This window comes from Dryas octopetala, chromosome 8, assembly GCF_963921425.1.
Source record: "Dryas octopetala chromosome 8, drDryOcto1.1, whole genome shotgun sequence".
In the NCBI taxonomy this organism is placed as follows: Eukaryota; Viridiplantae; Streptophyta; class Magnoliopsida; order Rosales; family Rosaceae; genus Dryas; species Dryas octopetala.
The window spans coordinates 15,051,400-15,063,574 of record NC_141373.1 but is presented as its reverse complement, the minus strand read 5'-3'; the positions used below and the strand labels follow the sequence as shown (position 1 = coordinate 15,063,574).

At 36.2% G+C, this 12,175-nt stretch overlaps 2 pseudogenes across 1 annotated transcript; one reads left to right on the top strand and one right to left on the bottom strand.

The window, feature by feature from the left end:
• Positions 1-2,108: 2,108 nt before the first annotated feature.
• LOC147277532 (protein PTST homolog 2, chloroplastic-like) lies at positions 2,109-8,174 on the bottom strand (annotated as a pseudogene). The gene is made up of 9 exons (XR_015123855.1): positions 7,320-8,174; positions 6,821-6,993; positions 6,193-6,383; positions 5,839-6,101; positions 5,465-5,610; positions 5,241-5,388; positions 4,960-5,028; positions 4,833-4,873; positions 2,109-3,267 (listed from the first exon to the last, which is right to left on the bottom strand). The product of XR_015123855.1 is annotated as a protein PTST homolog 2, chloroplastic-like (transcript).
• Positions 7,923-11,784, top strand: LOC147277531 (protein NRT1/ PTR FAMILY 2.13-like; annotated as a pseudogene).
• Positions 11,785-12,175: the final 391 nt, after the last annotated feature.

Sequence of the window (12,175 nt, the reverse complement as noted above, 5' to 3'; positions counted from 1 at the left end):
TTTTGTTATCAGCTGAAAGAACATAATAGGCCGCTTGTTTTTTGTTGAAGAAATGTGGTAAGTTCTATTGATAGAGAATCACCCCGTGTGTTTAATGGATTTAATCTGAGTATGGTGTAACTGATCTTAATTGTTAATCACATCCAGTGTTTTCTTCTAAAAAAAAAAAAATATATATCCAATAAGCAATTCAAAATTTTTTCATACTTTTTATTTTGTTGGGTACTTCAGGAGCCAAAGCCCAAAAGAAATTACGAACAGCTAGCAGACTCTTCTGGGCCTCGCAAAACCAATCAAGTCTACCTGAATCCACAGCTACCGACTCTTGCAGGAAATCCAGAACTTGGAAGCCCCACAATGATCCCCTGGAAGGAAAAATTAGTAAAGTTTCTTCTATCTCCACTTGTCTCGTTATCTTTTTTAGTAGTTTTAATTTTTCAGTAAATTAGAAGTAGTCTAATTTGGGAGGGTAATTCAGACTAAAACTATATAGGAATTTAGATTTGTACTTAAATTTAATTTTTAAGGCTAAGGTTCAAAAAATAGATTTTTTAAAATTTTTGACTCATATTATCTCTTAAAATTAAGATAATTAATATGAAATAATTTTAAAAATTATGAAAGATAATATTTGTTAGGACATTTTTAATTAAAACATTCAAGATTATCTAGTTTTTATGTTTACAATTTAAAATAATAAAAGATAATATCCGTTTAAATTATACAAATACAAAAAATATATATTAACCCACGAAATCGAAAATAATCAAACAAGTAAGAAAAAAGAGAATATATATAGGTACATTTCAATTGTACCAATACCTAGGTTTATATATATATTGGTATATTTCAATTGTACTAATACCTGAGTTGATATATATATATATATATATATATATATAGAGGAGTGCTCTAAAGCTAACCGGTTAGCAAGTTAATATAAAACTAACCATGCTCGAACCGTCTATTTTTTAGATCATACTTCAAAGATCACCATTGCAAAAATTTAACTACATCAAAAATTATTTAATTATCTAATTGTGATAAAATAAATAAACGATCACTATTTTTGATAAAAACATATAAATAATTGTTATCATAATCAAATGGCTAAATAAATTTTGATTTTGGAGATTTTTTACAGAGATGATCTTTGAAGTAGAGCCTAAAAAATGGACGGTTCAAATTTTGAGATCACATTGTGCGGTAGGCCTAACAGGGTGGTTAGCTTTGTATTAACTTGCTAACTAGTTAGCTTTAGAGCATTCTTGTATATATATATATATGTACATATTCGATTAGGTGCGCACCAACGAACATGCATACATGATCTGAACGCTTGACCATGTTGCTTCCTTCCTAGAGTTTTGAGGGTAAATCTTCATTTTTTCACTTCATCCTCTCTTAGGGCATAAAATGGGCTTGGTGGTGACGTTATGTTAGGGTTCCGCCCAAAATCCCGGAGTTAAACCATAACATAAACGTCGACAAACCATTGATCAAGTGGTACAATTGAAATGTACCCATAAAGAATTTTTTCCTTGTTTGATTATTTTTTAATTTGTGGACTGATGCATTTTTATTAGATTTATATAATTTAAATCCCACAATTAATTTTAGGATAATATGATAATATTAGGATATTATAATATAATAATATGATAATATTATAACATTAAGATAATATAAAACTAGTATAATATTATGATAATAGTATAATACTATGATAATATTAAGATTTAAATATCATTAATTTTAGGATAATATTAGACATTTTTTAAATTAAAAACATCTGGACAATATTGTTGGACCTCAGTCAAAAATAAAAAAACATTAAGGTATTAGTCTAAGAGAGGAGAAAAAATTGGACCGGTTAAGGTATTAGTCTAAGGTGTGAAGCATGCTTAATTTTTTAATATGTGATTTGTACATGCCTCTTCTATTGAGGTATACCTCATCTTAAAACATGATGAGGTATGACTTATGTCACACATTCCGCATTGTAATTTGATGATTGATGTCTATTTTCAAAGTCTCTATACAAGGATCACTCTTGCAAAAAATTAGATAAATCGGAAATCATTTAACCATTTGATTAATAAGCCATTATTTCAAGTGTATATGGAATCACCATGTTCGTCTATTTATTTTATCACAATTAGATGTCTTAATGATTTTCGATTTACCTAATTTTTTGCAAAGGTGATCTTTGTATAGAGACTTAAAATTAGACGGCTTTGATCATCAAATTATAATGAAGAGTGTGTCTCACAAACCATATCTCATCATGTTTAAGATGAGATATACCTCAACGGAAAGGCCTGGTGATTTGTATTACAAATATGTAAAGAGAAATCCTAAATACCACCTACTCAAATTGTTGAGTTGACCCCACTTTTTTTAGGGATCTCCGGGTCAACTCATAAATTTTTGAAGAATTATTACTCACAAAATAAGTCTTCTCTACAGCAATCCAGATTGCTGTGGCAGTAGTGAGACGATCAAATAGAGCACAAACATGTCTTTCCATGGCATTGAGAAGCCATGTTTGAACAGTACAATTTTCCTCTTCCCAATTCTCATGTGCATCAACATTATCTGTCACAGGAGCTTTCTTAGTGCCGGTGATGTATCCAAATTTCTTTTTGCTGGCTATGGACATACGAGCAGCACAAGCCCAGGAATCATAGTTGGCCCTTCCATTTAATTTCTAGGGTGCAATTCGAAAATGATCAGATTTATCAGTTTTAAGGTGCATGGGTCAGAACAAACTCACCCAAACACGTACTTATCCTATTCCTTACCAACCAAATGATAAAATTAATAGCTACCCATCAGCTTGATTTTGTAAGACCATCCCTGCTAGGTCTGCAACTTCTGTAAGTGTTGTCCTCCATCCCTTCACCTTGTGTTTCACCAACTGAGTTTCCTCGTGTCGATCTAGCTAGCATATGCTTCTGCAACCCTTCCTGTCTGCTTCGTCAATCAAATAGATCGACATCGTAGAAGACCGGTAAAACTAGGTGGTCGTCAGAGGTCCTCTTGCGTTCCAGGATCATCACAAGCTCATCAAGACACCATCCGGAAGACGCGTAGTCTTTTGAAAACACAATGACTGAACTACGCGACTACTGGAAGGATTTCCGGATTTCTTGTTTAATATCTTCTCCTCTCTCAAGTTCATCGTCGTCTCGAAACGTGCAAAACCCTGTTTTGATAAAAGGTGTATTGAGGTGGTCACTAAAAGTCTTGCGAGTGTCTTCGTCCCTGAAGCTCAAGAACACGTCATAAGTACAGAAAGAGGAAGGCTTCTTAATTGAGGTCAAAGTGCAAGGGCCATCTAGTCCAAGAACAAACAAACCACGCCCTTGGAAGATATCAAAGTGTACTTGTAACTTCTTAGTGGTGGTTTTGAGTGGTAAGGTGATGGTGTATACAAATTACAAGCAGCTTGATCATAAATGGTTCCCGGGAATCGATTTATCTCTGGTGGCCAACAGGTAGTTTTCTTATTAGTGTATTTTATTGGAAATTAAGACCCATAAGATAATTTTTTAATAATTCTCACATAAGATGCCAGCAACGTGTTAGTTAATTGTATTTGAAATTTTATGGGCGGATAGTTTGTTTGCTTTTGGGCTTTGGGCTCATTGTACCGAAAGAAAATTTATGGGTGGGGAACTGGGGATCGATCGATGACCATTAATTATGATGGAATAAAAATTGCAATCTTTTATTTATTTATTTTGAAGGGTTTTTGTTTTCATATTTAGTACTTGAACTTTGACCTATGTCCAAATGTGGTACCTAAACTTTAATTTGTACCAATTTAGTACCTTATCTATTATTTTGTTTGTAATTGGTACCAAACTAAACTTCTGTTATAGAAATTAACAGAACTAGGGGCATTTTTGTCCAATTTGTTTGCCCATCTTCATCTCCTTCCCAAACACCTTTTATTTCTCTATCCTCCATAGAATCAAACCCATTCAACTCTACCACCAAATCATCAATCCTCAAAATTTCTTGAAATTTCTCATTAGAATTAACAATTGGGGGTTTTTAGGGGTGGAAATTGTCCAAAAATACTTCAAGAACACCCCAAATTTTGAAATCCAAAGGGAACCCGAAATGGGTTCCTAAACCCCAAAATTCAACTATTCAAAAACTCAAAATCAACCAACAATTTCATAGGGGAATTAAAGCCCATGAAAATAGGAGAAAAACCCACAAAGAATCAAGTCAATCCGACACCTGAGGTAGCCGGAATCAGCAAAAGAAGCCGGCGGTGGGGCTAAGTTTTTTTGCGCAATTTTCGGTCGTGTAGGTGGTTGGCTGGCGACTGCTAGTGGGGAAAGGTGAGCCTGTTGGAGGGAATCACTCCGATGGCCTTGGGTCGCCAAGAAACTGGCCAGAGATGGGTTTGGCCGGTGGTGGTCGCGCGCAGGTAGGGGTTGCGGGAAGGAAGAAAGAGAGGGTGGGTGCGGGAGAGAGAGATGAGAGCAAGAAATTGTGTTCTGAATTGATTGACCCAAATGCCTCTAAAAAATATGGTCATGTGCACCACTTCCGTTAATTTCTATAACAGAAGTTTAGTTTGAATTTGTACCAATTAGAGACAAAATAATAGATAAGGTCAAACTGGGACAAATTAAAGTTTATGTATCACATTGGGACATAGGTAGAATCCTCATGAGAGATTTGAACTTATTCCAAAGTTTGGACATAAAGTGGTCCTAACATTTAATAGGGTCGTTTAAACAGTTCTATTTTTTTTATTTTTTTATTTAATTCCAAACATCTCTCACTTGAAATTGTTGAGAAATACATACCGTAATGCAAGGTAAAAAATTCCACAAACAATGAATTTGATCTGTAATGCAAGGTGAAAAATTGTCAGACACTCATTGCTCAAATGGCCCCCACAATATAAAAACATGACCAACAAAATTGAACTACCTCATATCTACCCGGATACAGCTTAAGGGTCAAAGAGAAGATTCCTGTACTGGACTTCTCCATCTTTCTCTGTAAGCCATCACCACAGGTAAAAAAAAACATTTGTATAGTAGAGCCAGTTGAAGAGTACTACTAAGAGACATTACTACAAAAGTAGGCTTCTACAAATACTTCGTAGAACAAAAAAAAAAATGCAAAGAAGAAAACAGGTTATAATCATATTGAAGGTCTAATTTTTGCCAACATATATTGGATCTAACTGATCAATTCAAGAAGAGTACCTGGGCAGTCCAACCATCATATGATCCTGCTATGAACACTTCTGAGGCTGAATTTGGCCACACTATGAAAGCAGTACGAAGAAGACGTAAGGCTCTACGAGCATGATTAATTCTCTTCTGTTTCTCCTCCACACTCTTTTGCACATCACTGGTATGGGTAGGTAAGATGTCAATGGTAAAGCAAGTTGCAGTCTTGTTTTTAAATTAACAGAAATTGTGCATACATTATTGTCAGTGCCATCTTTCCTTCTAAAACAGCTAACTTTGCACGTGTTGAACGTAATTTGTCCTGGGCATGCATAATCTCATTTTCCTGAAACTCCCAAGCATCAGAAAGCTTCCACGAATCTTCAGAGGAGCTTTCATGACCCTAATGAAAAAAATATAAAGTGGTTTTAAAAGGACACTCCAAATCCTCCAAAGACATGACCACCGTATGAGAAAGCTGCTCAAGAGAAACTGAGTGCAAACAGAACTTGAGGACTCCACAGATAAGAAAATGAAAATGAATATATCGCTCCAACTTAGAGACAAAAATGTCAAAGTAAAGTAGGTCATACAAATTTATATACAAATACATACTACTGATCATAACCACCTTCTGTGATGCAACTTCATCAGCTTTAGACCTCAATGAGCGAAGTACAGAGGAGAGCTCTGATTCAAGGTGCTGAATGCGACTTCGTATTTGCTTGTGATTGATCCCTTTATGATGAGAATCCATCTCATTCCTTCCATCAGGTTCATTAGCACCCATCTCATTCCTTCCATCAGGTTCATTAGCACCCTCTCTTGTTTCAAGTGTTTCATCTCTTGAAACATCCTCTGACCCTCCCATTTTATCATAAGAAAATTCAGCAGCTATACATTATATCAACAACTAAAGGTCACTTGAACCAAACTTTTTAACCATAAAGCCGCTGAAAAGTGAAACCAAGTAAATATTGAATACCTCCTAAATCTAGATCTGAAAATCCATCCCTCTGGTGCTCCAAGTTCTCCACATTTCAGGTTTTAGTGAGTTTCTTAGAGCACCAACCTCTGAAAGAAATACGTTGTGATTAGGCCTGCCTCTTGAATCATTAAAAATGGCTTTGTTGGAGTTTAATGATGCAGGTATGCTGCTTCTAACAAGGCCAGCAACTGTCTTTTACAATGTAACAAGCATCACACATTATGTTTTAGAATTTCAACATGCAAAGAAACAATCACATCAAACTCTTAAAAATAAATTACTTCAGCCAGATGCTGTGGTGGTGACTGCCACTCAGTAGAGTTCAAACATAAAGGTTATCATCCCTCTTTCAAGTTTCAACGGTATGAACTCAGATAAAAAATAATGGTATGAACAACTTAATTTGGAAAGACCAAAACATAATTTTGGTTTCATTAACATATGCTGATAGGTTAGAATTCAAATTTATCTTAAATATGAAATCCTGAAGGAATCTACCAAAAATGCATTTCAATTCTGAATATCCAACATCACCTCACAATGATAAAGGTACATATAAGCTTTTGCCTAGAATATCAAGCACCAAAAGACGTAATCAATGTTAAGGTAAATAAAACAAACTTACCGACAGCATCAGTTGACGTTTTGGTACGCCGATCATATATATTATCCTTATTTGCCAAGAACATACTATCTTCTTTATCTCCCAAAACAAACCCAAGGGTCAAGTTTCTCTGTTTCTCCAAGCGATTCAATATACCCTCGATTCCAGTATCATCCTCTGTCATTGCAGCTTCTCTACACATATAAAGAACAGTTGAGTTGATTCACTGTCCCAAAAAAATCAATGGTTGATTCAATCATTAAAGATAGATAATCAAGGAACAGTGTACATCTTACACTTGCAACTTATGGTCCACATATTCAATGAGAAATTTACCATTTAAAGTGGTTCTAAGTCAGTGGCCAAAAAAAAAAAGTGGTTCTAAGTCAATCTATTGGTCCTAGATATAAAGCGTTTTGCAAATATGTTCCCAAAAATGGGTATAGAAAACGAATAGACAATATATCAGCAAATAACACAAATTAAAACTTCAACAAGTTCATTATAATAGAATCCTCACAGTGATCTACCAGACGACGAGGCTGCTTGAGAAGAATCATCAGAAAACGAAGAAACCACCGCGCCAATTTGATCGCCATCTAAAACACTGCTCTCGTGTTCTTCAGCCATTACCGAATCCCAATGGCCAAAATTACTTTGTTGAGCTCTTTCTTCTTCTTCCAAATCCCAACCCAACGAAAGCCAGCCACCTTTCTTCACAATAGCAACGACCAAATCCCCTCTCCCAGCCTCAACCAACTCCTTCTTGCTCGGAAACGCCCCGGGCTTCTTTGAGCTCTTCATGAACTCCAAAATCTCAGCTTCCAAGGCAAAATCCCCCTCGCCCTCTCTGTCCCCAAATTTACATCGCCTCACAAACCCAGAACACCCACAGTGCAACAACCCCTTGTAATTAGCATACCCTTTCGTCCAGTCTGAAAACCCTAACAAAGAACACCCGCATTTTGTCACCGAAACCAGGTTCATGAGCTTAAAACGTTGCTGGCTCGTTCTGGTTCTTGAATGAGCGACGAAAAAAAACGAAGGAAATGCGTGAGGGATTAAATTTGGGAGCGAGTAGGTAGAGACGAGAAAGTTGGTCGCGGGGGCTGTGAAGAAGAGCATGGCTCAGGCATTTCGACGAACACTTGGCGTGCAAGGTGAGATGGAAATATGCGGAGCAAACTCTGATGGGAAATGGAGTGAGCGCGAGCGAAGCAACGAACAAAACCACCGAAAAGCGTAACGCGCATTAAATGCCAAATTATCTGAGGCACATAATTAGAAAGAGTTTTGTTTTCTTAATTAATAATACGACAACTGATTCTGTGTTTGACATTTCGGCTCGGAAGGTGAGAACGCGATTGGTTTCGCTTTTGCTGCACGTTTGGGCATTCTTGGCCGGATAGCCTGGATAGCATTATTTCATAGAGTTCATTCCAACCGTACAACCTCAGGTTTTGGCTTATTTCTTTTTTGTTTTTTTTTTTTATTTTTTAAAGTAGGTTTTGGCTTATTTCAATAGTTTCATTTTTTACACTGACGCCCTTATTTTAAACAACTTTTTAACTCTAGACATCAAAGGAGAAAGTCATCATTTGACCTGCAAAAATTAAATACAAAAATGTGAAAGGGTCTGTTAGATTGTAGGGTCTAACAACTAAATTGTTCGTCTAAAGGATGACCAACAAAATAAGTTAAGTTGAAGGCCAAAATCTAAATAAGGGTCAATCCAAGGTATTTGGAAAAAAAATTAGTGTATCTGTAAAAATACAATAAATACATCTGTAAAATCAATGCATTTATAAAAAAAAAATCAATGTATCTATAAAAATACAACAAATTTATTTGTAAAAAAAAAATGTAAAAATTGTCCAATACACCAACTTCTTAAGTTAAGATCCTTTACACAAAATTTATTAGTGATTTAGTACTAGGATATATTTTACTATTGTTTTTAATTCTTTGCGCGAGCCTTATAGTTCAAGTGTAAATATTATACATTCTCTCGAAGCGAAATGATTCTATTAGAGTTTCCTTTGCTCAATAAACCCTCATTTTTTGTAAATTTTGTAACTCTGTTGTGTCCTTTGAAAAAAAAAATTAACTGAAAAAACAACCTGAACACTATTTATAGAAAACAAATAAACCTAGCTAGCTAGGATACCGGCCACTACTGGCTAGGTTGAACTGGCTACTAGCTAACTAGGTTGTTCCTAATATTTGGGCTTAAGAATCTTCTATACAAACTTAGAAATTTTGAAAGTCCAAAAAATAATATAAATTTTAATTTGTTAGTTGCTAGTTGCCTAGTTGGATATCTTCTTTTTGAAAAATTATAGATAATACTGAAATAATTGCATATCCAGGGTTTTGATGATACTACATTACATTAATTGTATATCTAGGGGCTCAATTGCTTGGATAGGAGAAAATAGGAAGCAGGCATATATAGTTGGTTGATGGTATCCAAATCCAAAGTTGAGAACTTTGAGAGTCCAAACATGGTTGAGAGAAAAATGGTGGGGGATAAGATCAAAAGCTCTTATTTCTTGTGCTTATTCTGCTTCAGATTCAGAAAACGCAATTCCTATGATGATGAGTCTCAATCCTCAGAGCCATTAATATTGCCAGAAAGGAATGACGATCTAGCTCTCCAAACAAAGCCTGGATGGAAGGCCAAGCCTTACATCTTAGGTAGGTCCCACAGAAACGACGTCGTAGGACTGTAAGTTGTTATTTATGTACATCTGAGAAATTAATTAAACAGGTAATGAAGTAATTGAGAGGATGGCAACGTATGGGGTAACAACAAACATGATGGTGTATTTGGTGAGAGTATCACATGGATCAGGTGGTTGCTGCCAACATTCTTACCTTGTGGACCTGCGCCTACTGCCTATTGACTCTTGTTGGGGCCTCCCTCGCTGATATCTTTCTTGGCAAATTTCTCACTATTGCTTTCGCATCCTTCTCCACTCTTTTGGTACACTTTCACTTACTCATTCTATCACTATTAGACTCATCAAATGATGTCAAATCTTGTAACATATTATGTTTAGACTTAATTTGTGCCTTGAACTATGCATCGTGCCTTACTTTACCCCTGAAATATGCATATGGTTGAACCTGAAATTTCATCTTAACTTACTTAATTTGCTCTCTAAACTATACTTGTGTTAATGAGACTTTACGAAATGAAGTAATTTGAAACAAAAGAAGTAGTTAAGTTTGACATAATGAGTTTTAGAGGTAAAGGAAGGTATTGGATATAGTTCAGAAGTTTTCCATTTATTCCAACAGGGTTCACTTAAACCTCATTTATATGAATAAGATTAGTGAAACACAACTTAATGATTTACAGGGAATGGTAACAATAACTCTGACAGCCTCTGTGCCACAACTACGACCTCCACCTTGCATCCTAATTGATAAGCAACAACATCTCGAGCAATGCACCTCCAACACCAAAGCCCAGCTTGGGTTCTTACTTATGGGCCTAGCCTGGTTAGCCATAGGCACTGGTGGAATTAGGCCCTGCAGCATTTCCTTTGGCATTGATCAATTTGACCCAACCACTGTGGAAAGGAAGAAAAGCAACCAATTCATATTTGAATTGGTACTACACCTCAAACACAGTGGTCTTGTTGATCAATCAGACACTGCTGGTATACATTCAAGACTCTGTTAGTTGGGCCTTGGGCTTTGGGATACCCACCCTGCTCATGATGTTGTGTGCAATTTCCCTGTTTTGGGCTGGGTCCAAAATTTACGTGCATGCCAAGCCACAAGGAAGCACATTCTTCAGCTTTGCACAAGTTCTTGTTGCTTCTTATAAGAAGCGCCATCTTAAGCTTCACAATGATCCCAGGGTTCATGGAGTTTTCTTTGATGCTTCATCCAATGGAAAGTAGTGCTGTCCAAGCTGCCTCTCTCCACACAATTTAGGTAATGTATATCTCCAATCAAGAAATTTATGTATTCGGAGTTTTTTTTCTTATAGATACTTGACATGTTATGTCATAATAGACACCGTACATAATGTATATTAACATTACAATATAAAGACTGTCTAGCAAGATAACGTTTTTGGCCTTCTTGCTGAATCAAGTGCTATTTTTGCTGGTTCAGTTTCTTGAAAAAGGTTGCTTTGATAGCGGACAATGAACTAAACCATGATGGGTCTTGTGCAAATCCATGGAGGCTGTGTACCATACAGCAGGTTGAAGAAGTACTATGTGTTGTAAAAGCCCTCCCAATATGGGCTTCTGGTGCCATCTGCTTGATGGCCTATGTACAGCAAGGAACTTTCATAGTATCACAAGCCCTAAAAATGGACCGACACCTCGGACCCAATAAGTTCCAAATCCCTGCTAGGTCAGTCCAAATCATGTCACTGATCACAATGACCCTATGGCTTCCATTGTACGACCGTGTCCTACAACCTGCCCTAAGAAAGGTCACCAAACATGAAGATGGAATCCCAACCCTCCAAAGAATAGGAATTGGGTACTTGTTCTCAATCCTGTCCATGGTGGTGTCCGGATTGGTTGAGCAACAGAGAAGAGCTTTGGCTAATTCCCCAAATAGGGTGGAACCCATGTCTGTGTTTTGGCTATTTCCTCAGCTTGTTTTGATTGGCCTTTTTGAGGTGTTTAGCATTGTTGGGCACATTGAGTTTTACAGCAAAGAGTTTCCTGAGAAAATGAGAAGCTTTGGGACCTCTCTGGTCTATCTTTGCGCAGCTGGGGCCACCTATTTGAGCAGTTTAGTGGTGAGTGTTGTGCATTGTGTTACAGGAAAGCATGGCAGACCCAATTGGTTGGACAATGATATCAATGCTGGGAGACTGGATTATTTCTACTTCTTAATTGCTGCGTTGGGGGTACTGAATTTTGTGTACTTCTTGTATTGTGCTCGTGGGTATACATACTTACAAGGCTAGTGTAAAAGCAGCAGATCATCAGACCGACATTGTTGTCTAACAAGATTGATTATTTAATTAAACCTTGTTGGTATGTAATTAGTTGAACCTCATGATTTTTTGACAAAGAAAGCTGTGTATTTTGTGAGAAGTAATGAATTTCATTGATGTGTTTGGATGAAAAAAAAAAAAACTTGAAATTTAAACAAAATTTTGCATTTAAAAAATTACTTGCTCTAATTTTTTTGTTGGGATCCATAAATACATAATTTTGTATCTATGTAAAAAAAACTTGGATTTGAGAGCTCTAAATTTCAATTTTAAATTTCACCTAAATTGATGTCATTTTCAAAATTCTAATTTTTACAAAAGAACAATAATTCTTGTCCACCCATTATATTGCCAATTAATCACAATACCACTATCCCGCCATCACCACCAAAATTGTCAAA